This window comes from Haematobia irritans, chromosome 4 (genome assembly GCF_050003625.1).
Source record: "Haematobia irritans isolate KBUSLIRL chromosome 4, ASM5000362v1, whole genome shotgun sequence".
In the NCBI taxonomy this organism is placed as follows: domain Eukaryota; kingdom Metazoa; phylum Arthropoda; class Insecta; order Diptera; family Muscidae; genus Haematobia; species Haematobia irritans.
In genome coordinates this window covers 776,970-793,309 of record NC_134400.1, presented here as the reverse complement: position 1 = coordinate 793,309, position 16,340 = coordinate 776,970, and the positions used below count along the sequence as shown (strand labels likewise).

At 33.9% G+C, this 16,340-nt stretch overlaps 1 protein-coding gene across 2 annotated transcripts in view; it reads right to left on the bottom strand.

The window, feature by feature from the left end:
- CrebA (Cyclic-AMP response element binding protein A) overlaps positions 1-16,340 on the bottom strand; it is a 150,563-nt gene that overhangs the window by 8,412 nt on the left and 125,811 nt on the right. The gene's annotated exons all lie outside the window — the stretch shown is intronic.

The window sequence follows — 16,340 nt, the reverse complement described above, 5'->3', positions numbered from 1 at the left end:
AAAACCAATGTTGTGCTCCATGGCCATGGCCAAGAAAGAAGAACTTGTTTACTGAGCAATTGTGTCCATCTGACCAACCACTTTCTTAACATCTTCTCATTATGGATGTGTGTTACGACTGTCATCATACACCGCTAAAAAGCACCAATACCTACAACAATCTCTAGTAGAAATACATATATAGAATAACTCTGTACACTGAGAAATGTAGTATAGGAAAAAAGCTGTAAATCTAATCTATGGGAAAATGTTACCCGTGTAAAAATTTGGGTATCTAATTAGATATGATTAGTTCTCAAAATTGGTCCCATTATATCTAAGCAGATTTGTCGAGATATATGAAGAGATCTAACATCGCTTCTGTAACATATACCCCAAACACATTTTGCTTCAAGCATATATATTTTCAGTATTGGTCCAAACAAAATATTGTTTGTATTGTTCAAACATATTATGTTTCACCTTAGGCATACACTGGTAGAAACAATTTTAATGAAAATTTCTTTGTGTATATATTTTTAAGGAGCCAATTGATTACTTCCATTCTTTTACTTGCAGATTACTCTCTAGGTATCTCTTTCTAAACACATATATGTTTATAGCCTATTTCTAAATTAATATATGTTTGCATCCAAACATATTATATTTACAAAAATGTTATGTCCCAAACATAATATAATATTAAAATATATGTCGCAAACATGTTATGCTAGTTTATGAAATTATATGCTTGCACTTAAAAATAATATGTTAAAAATAAATCCAATTCCACTTCTAGAGAAGATATAAAGGGTGATTCTTTTGAGGTTAGGATTTTCATGCATTAGTATTTGACAGATCACGTGGGATTTCAGACATGGTGTCAAAGAGAAAGATGCTCAGTATGCTTTGACATTTCATCATGAATAGACTTACGATCTGCCACAACGTCGAATTTTCAGTGAATGGGCCCTAGAAAAGTTGGCAGAAAATCCGCTTTTTTATCGACAAATTTTGTTCAGCGATGAGGCTCATTTCTGGTTGAATGGCTACGTAAATAAGCAAAATTGCCGCATTTGGAGTGAAGAGCAACCAGAAGCCGTTCAAGAACTGCCCATGCATCCCGAAAAATGCACTGTTTGGTGTGGTTTGTACGCTGGTGGAATCATTGGACCGTATTTTTTCAAAGATGCTGTTGGACGCAACGTTACGGTGAATGGCGATCGCTATCGTTCGATGCTAACAAACTTTTTGTTGCCAAAAATGGAAGAACTGAACTTGGTTGACATGTGGTTTCAACAAGATGGCGCTACATGCCACACAGCTCGCGATTCTATGGCCATTTTGAGGGAAAACTTCGGAGAACAATTCATCTCAAGAAATGGACCGGTAAGTTGGCCACCAAGATCATGCGATTTGACGCCTTTAGACTATTTTTTGTGGGGCTACGTCAAGTCTAAAGTCTACAGAAATAAGCCAGCAACTATTCCAGCTTTGGAAGACAACATTTCCGAAGAAATTCGGGCTATTCCGGCCGAAATGCTCGAAAAAGTTGCCCAAAATTGGACTTTCCGAATGGACCACCTAAGACGCAGCCGCGGTCAACATTTAAATGAAATTATCTTCAAAAAGTAAATGTCATGGACCAATCTAACGTTTCAAATAAAGAACCGATGAGATTTTGCAAATTTTATGCGTTTTTTTAAAAAAAAAAGTTATCAAGCTCTTAACAAATCACCCTTTACAACGGTGGAAATCTTCGAAATTACCGCAGCATTATTGTATGCTTCTACTGCTGCTAAACATATGTTTAGCAATGGTAATTACCATTTACCATGATCTCGGTTACCATACATTTGATTTTCATGAATATTGCCATGTAGAAAATTTATTTCCCGCAAACTACAAGAATTCCCTTTAATATCAATTGCTTTTGGTTAAGTTACATTCAAGATTATTTGGTAATGGGAGTTTTTGCTGGGGTAATGTGGACATTAAAGAAAACGAAACAAAAGCAAATTAATGATGAAAATCTTCAAAGCATCTTGAGGGGCTTTGCTACTGATAAAACAATGTTTGGTGTCATAAAGTGAGAGATGTCACTAACAGATTTCTTTTTTCATTTTCTTTTTCTGAAAAAATAAACTTGGCAAAATTCCCTTGGTCTTTTTTCCTGTGTATACAAATTTTGTTTCGAATATTGAGAATCAAAATTTCTCTTGGTGTATTTAGTGTATGCTTACAAACATCGAATGCTTCGATCGACGTTATGGGCAGCAACGTAGCGTGAGTAAACTACGCTTAAAGTTCGACAACCTTTCTTCGTTTTCAAATATTGTTAAGAATTAGCAATTCTTGTAAAAACGCAGCACAGCTCGGCACACCAAGTGGTATGAGAGAATGAAAGTTCGTTTAGAAGAACCTAAAGCGATTCCAGAATAGGGTCGCCAATGAAAAGGGGGAAACATAGCACAAAGTAAAAGGCGTGAAAACGGACGGCACACATTGACAAAGCCAGACCCCTCCACCGTCCACCAAATTTTCGGTTTTTGTTTTTGGCTCTCAATCACTTAGTCCAACAACAACTTTATTGTATTCTTGAGAAGAGGCAAATACGTAGTTGGCTTAAGAATCAGGTTGAACGCAGTGATATTTCACGGAACCAAAACGAAAGTATGCTGCTGAGCATACAACTTTGCTATTGATTTACGTTAAACAAGAGCTAAACGAGCAAAAACTCATCGGGCCCAAGAATCATTCATTCACGTTGATGACCACAAACAACAATGACTATTCCGAAAGGCTATACAAACAAACACATGTACAAGCAACCTTTTTCCAGTATTCCTCATTGGATCAAAACTCATTTATTTTTAAATCTGACACACTGTCTCTGTTGCGTGCGTGCGTTTGTCTGTTAAGAAGAAAGTTAACAGCCTTACTATTTTGGTTGTGAACAGTTTATTGCTTATTACTTGCTTATATTGCATTTTGGAAAAAAAATATATATAGAAGCTTTTGTAGTTGTGTACTTTTGTAAAGTGATCAAATGATTTTGGTATCGATTGATTATGCGAGTCATTACGCTAACGGCATTTAAAGTCTCAACTCGTTTTTAAATTTACAATTTAGATATATGGGACCCCGGGAAACACTCTAAAATTGAATATTTTTCTATTATGATGTTCCATCATGGTATAACAAAGCATTTTATGTCAACTCAATCTTATGGTGCTTTCTTTTCTAAATTATTCCATGTAAACTGACAAATTACGGGTAATTTCAGTACTGGTCCCATACGAAAATTATTTGAAATTTTTAAATTTTTAATTAAATTATTAATTATACCAATCAATAAGTAATTAGGTTAGGTTAGGTACAGTGACAGCCCGATTTTTTTTAACAATTCCGTCCATTGTGATACCACAAGTGGTGAACTTGGAATGCCATTTTTTATTAGTGTATAAGAACTTGCCAGAGATTTTTCTTATCAGATCAACTTGGCAGATACCTTTTTTCAGAAAAATCGAAGATTACAATACTTAATTCGAAAAAATTTTTTTGACTTAACTCGACTGTAAATGAATAAAGTGTATCCTGTTTAAAGTGGGATTTTGAATTAGACTAAAAAATCTGATTTGTAATTACATTTTTTAATTGAGATCAATTGTAGTGGCTTGAGGTCTATTGACTATCGTATATATACCAATAGTTACAAAAATTAGTATATACCTGCTTTGTGAAGTTTATGGTGATTCGCTTAATGCACTTACGTATTGACAGCATGTATAAATAATAACAGGTAAAAATCCAATGTATCAACATTCCATTTCTCAATCAGAAACAAAAAAACTCGTTTTTGATTTTTTGTTTTTGGTTAAATTTGAACTAATTTCCACAGATTGTTTTTGTCTGCTATCCAAGGCATTTTTATTACACTTCATCAACGTATTAAGTAGCAAGTATTCATATATGGGGAATGTGTGCGTGTGTGTGTTAGCGAACATGATTATATAGACATTGTATTCGTTTCGATATGCACATTTGCAGAGAACCAAACCCTTAGCCACTAAACCTTTTTCTTGCCGATCTGGGTTTAATGTGAAATCCATATCGGTGACGGCTGCCTGAACCTTTCACATTTTCGTTTATCTACTTCGTTGGCTAGTGCAGCGACGAAGTTATGCGATCAACGACTACCAACCACCTCTCTTGACCATCAAATTCCTCAAATTGCTCCGTCACTGTGTGGAGTGGGACAGGCGAAAAACCCTGTCACTTTTAACCAAATTTTTGTTGTACCACTTTTTTAGTGGGCTATGGTGTTGGTTGTGTCATTTTCTTGTTCAACTTGATGATGTATTTCTTTGGCAAGACAGCGATTCGAGCTAAGATATCTACGAGCAAACCAAAGGCCTTTATAGTGACTACGCTGCTGTTGCAGCTAGCATATTGGTGTTTGTAGTGGTGATAAAGTGAAAGGTTTGCTCCCACAATTCGCCACCAAAGACCAAATTCAATTCAATCTGTTTCAAGCCGATCCAGTCGACATAGTAGACCAAGATGATTGTAATGCAAACCCATAAAAAACGGCACTCACCTACGGTCTGATCCAATCGCACGCTTCGCCGTTGTTAATTATGAATGTGTTGTTGGTACCCGTACTACCGCCAATGCTGTAACGACATCAAAAGCAGCAGCGAATATTTCGTTCGTTCGTTGACTATTGGTTGTTGGTTGTTTGTCGTTTTCAAAAGAAAGTTGTTATTAAACAATTGAAAGGAATTGTTGCCAAGTTGAACAACAATTGTCTGCTTCGTTTCTGTTACAATTGTGCAAGTCTGGATATCTGTCTGTCTGTCTGCCTCTCAGTTTTCGTGTTCGACCTTCTTTGCGTCTCTTTCGCATAAAACGTTACAGGAAAGCAATGATATAACATAGGAACATTCATATCAAAAAACGCAATGCTACAGCAAAATGAATTGAAGCCTATAAGTATGGTAAATGCCAATAATACAGATATCGCCCTGCGGGTATGGCAGGAAACTGTACTCCATTTTGCATATTGTGAAGTTTCAAGTAACTCCACATACAATCATGTAAAATGGGAAACAAAAAGTGAATGTGACATTTGGGAATAAATTCAAGGCAAACTTTCACATAAACATGGTAAATGCTTTAGAAGAGATCCAGTCTATACGAAATCGAAACACAGAAAAATTACATCTAAATTAAATCAATGTAAAAGAACTCATTAATATGGCGAAATCGTATATATATATATATATATATATATATATATATATATATATATATATATATATATATATATATATATATATATATATATATATATATATATATATATATATATATATATATATATATATATATATATATATATATATATATATATATATATATATATATATATATATATATATATATATATATATATATATATATATATATATATATATATATATATATATATATATATATATCTACCAGATTTTTAGATACCCCTTGTCAGGGAATATTTAGTCAATAGATTTCTTAATTTACAGTACAAATTATTAACTTCCGAGAGAATAACAGTTTGCAATTTTATTAAAGAACGAATATGTACTCTTCCTTTACATTGTCGTAATTACCCAGAGCATATGTTCGTATCATAAAGACATTATTCTTTATTTAAATAAATTGAACCAGTATTTTCATTCATAGTTTAATTGAAGTCTACACTCAAAACTAAGTGAAACCTCCAGAGCAATAAAGCCAATTTAACTTTAGTTTAGTTCATGGAATTATAATGGGTTGAGTAAGTTTCCTTGTTTTGCGTTCGTTAGTATAAACAAATGATTTGTATTTCTCACAAAAATTTTTAAAAATTTTATTAGGGTATAGTCACACTATATCTGCCTAGTGTGACTATACCCTAATAAAATTTTTTTTAACCAAAATGAGTATCAAACATTTTTCCAGGGCCAGTTGCGAAATATCTGGATATCGTTATTGTATTTCCTTGACTTTAATAATATTTTGCTTACGTTGGTTAAATTAACTAATAAAGGGGCAAAATTATACACAAATGAAGCATATAGATTTACTAAATTCGTATTTTTCACAAAATAGTTCAGAATTTCTTAAAATTTCAAAATTTTGCCACAAATGCGCTCATCGTGAACTTCGTATGGTAATAGAGACATTTTTGCAATTTTGAACTCCATTTTTTTCCTTCAAAGTACGACAACTGAAGGAAAATTATGTCGAATAAATTTTCTGAATTTGTCGAAAAATATTTACTTATTTTTGCCATATCGCCCTGATATCGGCGTTTTAATACAGTTTAGTTAACATTTTCTAAAATTGACCTAAATTGTCAGTACTGGTGGGTTCATTGTTTGTTGAGTGTAGTCAAAATGAATGTGCTCAAAATTTCCAATATCAATAGACGAATTATTTTTTATCTTAATGAATATTAAAAAATAAAAACTCTTCAAGCGTTTGATTTATCCTGTCATTTTTATTTCACACTATATCTACATTCACATTCTTTATAAAGTTACCATATGGATCAAATCCGTTGGTAAACAATTTCTCTACTCACACAAAACCACTTCTTACACCGATTCATGCGTAACCGTTGATAACGGTTAAACGGAAGGAAATACCATCTAAGATGATAACTAGCATCGGAAATAAGCCAGAAGTGAGCGACCAAAGATGCTGAAATTTAAAGACTATGGCGCTGTGCTCGCCCACATATTCCTTCACCGATTGTGGGTAAGACTCTGTGTTTTTGCTGCGAATTACCAGAATAAACAACATCCGTATATGTGTAACAAAATAAACAGTATCCGTGTGTGTGTGTGTGTGTTTGGGGGGTTGCGTATTTACTTATGCGCCTGTTTTCAACTCATCACCCTCGTACTTGTTGCATCCACTCACGTGTTATGGTGAGTACGTCACGAATCAACGATTTCCTGCCATACGGCGAAAACGTCATTCACTTCCCTACCAACTACCAGAATGACGTTAGTGCTGTTCCTTATGTTCGTGAGGCTAAAAATAGTCATACTCCATTCTCTTGTCTACATAACAGCAAACTTTTTTTGTTTGTGTTTTCCTTTCTTTCATCTTATCACCATAATCAACGCAAGTAATAGCATTCGTTGCCAATGAAGAGATTGGTGAATATAAGCAGGCGACATACACCCACGACATCGCCATACCTGATGGAGATGTAATGGAAAATGTAATGCCGGTATGGTATCATAAAAATTCCTTCGATGTGCTTCAATGGGCCAATTCTTAAACTCCACTAGCGTTCCATCAAGATGCCAACTATCTTCGAGCCATTTTCACACCACTCCTCTTTATTCCAATAAACCATTCACTAGTTGTTAATTCGCAGTACATTCGCAGTCTAGGAACGCTATAGATGATGTACTACGGCATTGTGTGGCGTGCTAAATCGCATTCACCACTCATTCACATTCATTGTCTTTTAATCTTGGCTTGGTCTCTTTGGAGATTTGATGTTGACGCTGTTATGGCTGCTCCTATTGTTGATGGTGGTGGCTCATTATTTTTTTGTTAATCTATTTGGTGGTCTAATCGTCGCTCCAACGGGGTGCGAGGCTTCAAACTGGTTGTTTTGGCATGTTTTTTTGGATGGTATGCAAACGCCAAACGCTTTGGCAAACTATTTTACCTTGTAACCATTAAGGTTTTCTGAAGAAAATCTATCGAATGTTGGTAATATGTTGCCGAGTGCCGTTTCTATTTCTTTTGGGATCCATTCGCTTTTTGTCCATAGCAATTCAACGTGGTTTGTCATACACTAGGAGTCATACATATCGACACAAATACTTAGCTAAGCTTGTTATACATAGTTGCTGCAGATGCAGCAGCGAAGCTTGCGGGGACTTTTGGAGGGGCGACTATTGGGGATGGCGTCGAGTGCATGTTTTATTGGTTGTTTGTTGTTGTCTTTGCGAAATCTCAGAGTAAATTTGTCGAACATGGTTCGTAGAAGTTGCAGCCACGTTTCGATAGACGGAACTGTAAATATTATTCAGAGACTTTCGATGGACCCACTATGAGGTTATTTTTGAATTGCTGCTGCTGCTGTCACCGCTGCCTCTGGCCGTTTAGAAGCATTTATTAACCATGCCTGGAATGACCGTTCTTTTATTGACGTCACCTAGCAACCGCTTGTTGATGAAATCGAGTAACTGGTACTTGTTGTTGTCATACGTAATTAGATAAATATACGCTAATATTTTCCTTTACACGTAGTGTAATAAATGGTGAAGAATACATTTCTCAAAACCGTATCGGGCTCACTGACACTCATCAAAATTGACAAGCAAAATTTACAGATTATTTTTCTATTAAAAATTTCACAAAAAATTTTTGTATTTAATGTCTAAAATTATGATTGAATGTAACATATGACTAATGAATCTAAATATAGATAAATCACATGAAATTGGACGACATCGCCAATTTGTGTATGCGTTTTGTATTATGAAAATTTTTATGTTAGAGTTTTATATACTCCAAAAGCGGATCTAAATTCCAATTAGGTGAATAGAAGGATGGCTCCGAAAGCAATTCAAAGTCCAACTGGAATAAAAATGGCATGTAGGCAGGAATATGTGATAGTTACATTTTCACTCCATTCAAAATTACTCTGCTTTGAACACATCCTAAAAGTAAAATTGCCTTAAGCTAAAAGTTTTGTCACATATATGATCACATAGATGTGCAAACATTTTTATTTTAATTAAATAAAGAGTAATTTGATTTGAAGAAGGTTTCATTTGGTTTGAAAAAAGTTCCACATGAATTGTAAAAGGTTTCTATATTCTATATTTAATTACCCAGCAAAAAAAGCGTCACCAAAAAAGTAGTGAAAATGTTCTTTTTGGATCCGGAAGTGGTGCAAAATTGGGGCAGAAGCGATGAATTTAACATGGGCTTGTCATAGGACGGATGTTCACCATTTCAATAGCCGTTGTCAAATAAATAATTTTTATAATTTTTTAAGATGCTCTCTAATGCTTGTCTGAAACATTTGACTTCAAATATTTTCAAAAATTCGCAAATTTTCCAGACTGGATTTAGCATTTTTTTCGACAAAATTTTAATAATTTGTACCATTTTATTAATTTGTAATTGGTTTTTAACCTATTTGAAATTAATCATTAAAGATATGAAAAAAGCGAATTATAAAAAAATTAATTAAAAGAACTTCCTGTGTAGTTTAAATAAAGAACATCTTTGGGAGGACATTTTTGGAATTGCTTTTAAAGTTGTGCCTTTGGAACGACTTCCAAATTTTTGCTAGGTATGAACGTAGGTGGTATGACCAAGGGATATATACATAATTTAGATACGCTTTGTTTGTTTGTTTTTTAGTCTTTTTAGGTCACAAACCACCATAAAGTATTTTTATTACCTTTTATTACATTTCCTTTATTAAAAGAGTGTAAGATGCATATATGTGTGAGTGCTATACATATATACATTTATTCCGATTCAGTAGCCATTGTTATTGTGCCATAAAATACTCCACTGAGTTACATGGCTAGGAGATCAATATTGGTCTGACTCCATTTCAGATATCCAAATTCCGACCCCTACCAAACTATTCTCATAGTAGCACTATTCCTTTTTGACCAGATATCATATTGTTACTCTACTACTGACGCACTACCATCTACCCACATTAATATATACAAGATGTTTTTTCATATGTAATGTGATTTGTATGTACCATGTGCTAATATCGTGAATAAAGAGTATCTTTGTTCTAGGAACTCGCGAATACATTGAATCGTTTCTCTGTTCGATAGCTTAAGAGTTGATAATAATCTATTGTCGTTGCTCAATCCATGGCTAATGTTGATGTGACCTCATTGAATTTTGTCAACTTTTCTTTGCGCATCTCGTAGTGCGCACCACGTGGGTGCCAAATTTCAATCTATCACTGTTGTTCTGTTGCTCTCTTGCTCCAGATGTGATACAATCTCTTTCTCTCTCTCTCTCTCTATGGCTCTCCTTACTCCACCCCCTTCTACATCCAATGCTTTCTCCTTCAATTGAATCAGCCACTCGAACTATTGAAAGTGAAACGTATTATACTAACATATGTTAGCAAAATTTGCACGTTTCTCTTGAAATTGGCCGGACAAAAAGATTTGTCGTTCGTTTAAGTATGCATTTAAAAGTCAGTAATATTTGCAAAACCACAAGAATCCGGCCAATAATTTAATAAACAGCCTTTTTTATTTTGTCCGTCTGTCCGCCGCTAAGGCCACTCAGAAGGTGATGTGTGTGTATATGTTTTGTATACAATCCGGGTATGCTGGTTTACTGTGTTCTTAGCAACAAGTTGCTACTTTCAATAGTTAATAACCTTTTAGTATCCATACGTGGTTTATCCACTGCATTCATTTGTTTTTAACTTTATTAAAGTATTGCTGATTTTCTAGGTGGCCTTTAAATGCCAGAGTTAAACTTTAATCTGAAGCTTTTGGACAAATCAAATTTCGTGAAGAGAAGTGAAATGATTCAGATTGGAATAAATGATTTTTATTTTGGCCAATAAATGCCTTCACAAACATGTTTCTGTGAATGTTAATTTTTGTTTGTTTTATAAGTCAGTGATTCCCAATAGAAATATAGGGGGCTATAGAAAGATAGAGTAGGCGTATCGTATTTAATTTGGAATGTGTAATATTCCTAATCGATTTGGTTACGCTTTGCTGAGGGATATTGGATATTTTTCAGTCTGTGTAATGTCTTTATATATATCCAACGATTCATTTTAATATTTGATTTTCTACACGTAGAGAAGGATTATGATCACCCCAAATAGGTCTCAAGATCAAAATGCTATTTTTGAACGGTGAACATGGAACATTTTTGTAGTAATAATGTTGTTTTCTCGGCAAACATATACATGGTTGCCGAAATCAGCTACATCATTTTCGAGAAAATAACATGGTGGCGACAAACATGTTCCATATTCACCGTCCAAAAATAACATTTTGCTCTTGAAACATGTTTGGGGGATCATATTGCTTCTCTGGGTGTATTGACATAAAAATTAAATGTCATAAATCAAAGATTTTGGAAATAAATAATTCTTTCAGACAATATAAAGGGTGATTTGTTAAGAGCTTGATAACTTTTTTTTAAAAAAAACGCATAAAATTTGCAAAATCTCATCGGTTCTTTATTTGAAACGTTAGATTGGTCCATGACATTTACTTTTTGAAGATAATTTCATTTAAATGTTGACCGCGGCTGCGTCTTAGGTGGTCCATTCGGAAAGTCCAATTTTGGGCAACTTTTTCGAGCATTTCGGCCGGAATAGCCCGAATTTCTTCGGAAATGTTGTCTTCCCAAGCTGGAATAGTTGCTGGCTTATTTCTGTAGACTTTAGACTTGACGTAGCCCCACAAAAAATAGTCTAAAGGCGTCAAATCGCATGATCTTGGTGGCCAACTTACGGGTCCATTTCTTGAGATGAATTGTTCTCCGAAGTTTTCCCTCAAAATGGCCATAGAATCGCGAGCTGTGTGGCATGTAGCGCCATCTTGTTGAAACCACATGTCAACCAAGTTCAGTTCTTCCATTTTTGGCAACAAAAAGTTTGTTAGCATCGAACGATAGCGATCGCCATTCACCGTAACGTTGCGTCCAACAGCATCTTTGAAAAAATACGGTCCAATGATTCCACCAGCGTACAAACCACACCAAACAGTGCATTTTTCGGGATGCATGGGCAGTTCTTGAACGGCTTCTGTTTGCTCTTCACTCCAAATGCGGCAATTTTGCTTATTTACGTAGCCATTCAACCAGAAATGAGCCTCATCGCTGAACAAAATTTGTCGATAAAAAAGCGGATTTTCTGCCACTGATTTTGGTAATAAAATTCAATGATTTGCAAGCGTTGCTCGTTAGTAAGTCTATTCATGATGAAATGTCAAAGCATACTGAGCATCTTTCTCTTTGACACCATGTCTGAAATCCCACGTGATCTGTCAAATACTAATGCATGAAAATCCTAACCTCAAAAGAATCACCCTTTATAACATTATTTTGGTACATATATGTTAAATGTGTCACATAGAATATATTTGGTGAAAGAACACTAGAATTTATTGAGAATATCAGCTACAATAAGAGATAAGAGACCTTTAGGGACGACAAAAGCTAGGCTTTACATATGTGGACATAGCGACATTTAGGTTGGGAAGCTCTGAACTGGAAGAAAATACCTCTACTTCTATGACGTCTTTCTGTCAACCACCACCACCACATATACGAAGTCTTCGTATTGCAGAAATATTTATATAGGTTTTGTTTGGCTATTTGAGATATGTATCGCCAACGACTCTGATGACAAGAAAATACAGTAAAAAAGAAATTGACTTGATTTTATTAAATGTCACCTAACCCATTGAACAGTTAGTTATTCATTTATGCTTGGTGCTACGCTTGTTGTATGGACAACTCTGTTTCTTTGAAAACCAAACTGCTTTTTGGAGCCCAGCCCATAAAGCACATAATATCTATAGAATGAGTGTTTATTAGGATATACCGAACCAAGTTTGAAGTATCTTACTCGATGATTTATTTTAAATTAATATTATTAAACAAATATTGGTTTCGGTGCCAAATGATTATTGGAAAAAAACACATTAGAAGTTTAAAGTGTGTTATAAATTAACATCAAATATTTTTCTGTGCATAAGCCTTGGTGCTATAGCCGACTCACGATATATGATTTGATAATTATATTTTTTTATAAAGACAACGAAATGTGACAATTTTTAAGACTTGTCTAAATGAAATTAGTTAGAAGTGAAAAATACAATAGACGTACTTTAAGAGTGATGGTTTTAATTTTTAATTATTATGGAGAAATCTGTGTTCTTATTACATCCTAATGTGCGGTCAATATAAAAATATCATGCCATGGTTAGTCTCTATTTGTGTGTGTGTGTTTGTTAGGCCAATTAAAATCAGAGTTGTTTAAAACCAAAATCTGTTACAATTTGTGGTAATTATTTTTATTGTTAAGTACTCTCACATAGGTATGCACGCGATAGAGAAAAACAAAGACAATAAAAACAACAAATATTATAATTTCATAATTATTTACGTTAAGTGTGGCTTTGATCAGCTACGAAGCAAAAAAAATGATTTCTATATAAATGAAAACGATTTCAAAATGTCGCTCTGCTGTCTAGTTTTTAGCCTTTTCTTTGTTATATATTTGGGGTATTTTAAAGTAGTGATTGGCAGTATTTTGCTGGTTGAACAAAACAAAATTGTGTTATATTTATTATCATTGGCGTTTTTGTTTTTGCTCTCTCTTCACGTTTAGTTTTATTGTGCATCGATCTGAGCTTACGATAGCGTTTCATAGGAAATGCTGACCGATGGCTATTGAAAATGCGGATATGCAAGAAAACATTTAAAAATGCGCATATAAAAAATGTTTAAAAACGATTGACACGGAAGAAATGCAAGTGATTATGGTCGACCATGATGGGTCCTTTGCTTTCCCATTTTTTTTCTCCCAAATCCCTATTGATTGCAGAAACTTTGTTATCATTATTTAGAATGGCCTCTGTGATGCTTTGGAACGTGTCTATTTACCTATTTCTGACTCATTTTATAACAACTTCCACCTTTTCGGCATGTTTGTCTATCTTATAAACTGCTGATGGAATTCGTTGGGAATCGTGCGTTCTTCTACCATGAACGGCCTTCGTAAAATGAGATCTTGAAGCTATCATGCAAACGTGCCAATTTTGCAATTGTCCAATATGTTTTATCACAAAACAAATTTGTTAAGTTATTCAGTTTCAATGCAGTGAGACAGAGAGAGATAGTGTGAGAGAGAAAGAATAACGAAGGTTATTTTCTACAGTAATTGTAACGTATGTCGTATGGCATTGTTAAGAATCAAGAACTAAAATGTCTTCGTTCGAAAAAATGTCCATTTTCAGCAAATTTGGGAGTTTTTTTTTATAACATTTATTTTAATGTAATTTTGAAGTAGGTTTAGTGGTCTGGTTTATTTATTCAAAGTGGTAGGCGTTTTCCATTTACCAAGTTAGCATTATTTGATTTTCTCTTACGTTTGATATTATTTTACAAGGTTTTTACATTGTGTCAGCTTTGATATTCGTCGCAATTAACCTATCTGCACTTGTATTGCTTGAAAAGAAAATTATTCCCATTTAGGTATAACAGATGTGAAAATTCTTTGTACACTCTACTTCTGCGTTCAAGAATTTCTGAGGGTTTCAAAGCTCCTCTAAGTGGTTTCACTGCAATGTGGAGCGCCGTACGGACTCGACTATAAAAAGGAGGTCCCTTGTCATTGAGCTTAACATGGAATCGGGCAGCACTCACAATGGACTGAATAGTCTAGTAGGTTAGTTAGGCTGCCACCTAACTAACCTACCTTATGTGTGCTGAGCCTTAGGTCACATGGTGATCAGAATATAGGAGCTTTGATCTGTGTTAAAAAATATTAGTTCTAGATGCATCGATTCAGAATCATCTCCTCAGTCGATTAAGTTCTTGGTGTCCACTCAATTTACGAAATTGGGTATGAAAGTTTGTTTGGCTACTAAATTTGGAAAAGCTCGGCCCGATTTTCATAAATTAGTTTTCAAATTTTTCAAGGATGATCATTACACTACCCATCAGATTTACATATAACTCCCATATATATACATCGTACGATATTATTCAAATTTGACAAAGGAATGTCTTCTTGTTGGTTGTTGTAAGAGGTTTAAATAATATTCGTCCGATATTTGCTGTGAATGATTTCTAATATTCATAGTCTCATAATTAAAGAACTTCGCATTTTTGAGTATGATTATTGTGATCATAATTTTTCTGGTTTTAAAAGTCCTTTCTCATCAATAAAGCACGCGTTCCTTGCCGTGATTACTGGGACATAATTAAAAATGTACAATCACAAAAACTCTCTTGAAGTCAAATTCGTAATAATCGAATTGCCTATGATTTTTTTTAATATTTCTTCGAAAAACTGTCTTGTTATCAACACCAGCAAACTCATGCAACAAACTCAGACGAAATTCATTACAAAATATCTTGATAACAAACTAAGATTTGTTGCTAGCAAACGAAAAGCAAGCGAAGACAGAACTGTTCCGAGAGTTGGCTCTTTAGTACGTTCAACAAAAAAAAAAAATGATAATTTATTTATAAAATAAAAAATAGAGATAACAAACATTTCCAATGATTTGGTATTTCTATTTTTCTAAGTGCGATTGTGTATACTAAAAATAACAAAAATTTTAAATCAATTTCAAGTACTTTAGCTAAAAAACTGTGAAGTATGTCAACTACGTAAATATCATACAGTGGTGAATTTTCGCACAGAGAAAGTTGAACGGAAGGAGTTCTTAATTATGGTTTTAATTTTTGTTATTCCAATTAAGACCAATCCTATGATAGATGAAACATATATGTATAGGTTTCAATGACCAATTAAACAAAACCCATAAAATAGAAATGTTATCTTAAGGTCATATGGATTTCTTGATATGCTGCAACCGGCAACAATGTCATAGATCTCAGACTGCTACCATTTTCTGGTACTGGCACTGATATTCTAAATGCATTCATAATTCTTCAATTAGAGGCTTATCTCTTGAAACATATTAAATAATTTTGTTGCGACATTTGTCTTTCCAAATACAGATGTGACGACATCTCAAGATTTTCAATGTACAGAGTTCTAGTTGGAATTGTATTGAATGTGAAGAATGATTAAATGCTTTGCAGTGAACACTTATACATATTTGAGGTTGAGGGAAATCGCTGCATTTTTTCATTTATTATGATTGTTAGTAGCAAAAAAAGAGTGTATCTTTGTTTATTAAAATAGCTGCATCTCATAAAGGTCATGTTTTGAGCCTCAATATAAAAAATTAAACATTTTTTCGTTTGAGGAATGTTACCAAAATTTCGTTTCCGATTTCTAGTGAGTATTGAGTTCAAAAATTTTGTAAGAAATTCTCTTTACGCAGTCTTAATATTAGTTCGAAAGTAAAATAATTTCTTTTTGCGCATATGTGGCTGATCAATAAGAGAGATTATCACTTATTTACATATTGCCTTCAGTGTTCCTCAGAACATACATATTTTTACTTTTGAAATTTATAATTGTGGGAATATTATAAATCAATATGCCGATATTATTCCATATTATATTAAAACCTCTATCGGATTTGCCGTGTCTGAAAGATTGCTGGTGTATAGCGAAATTATTACTTCACATTATCAGA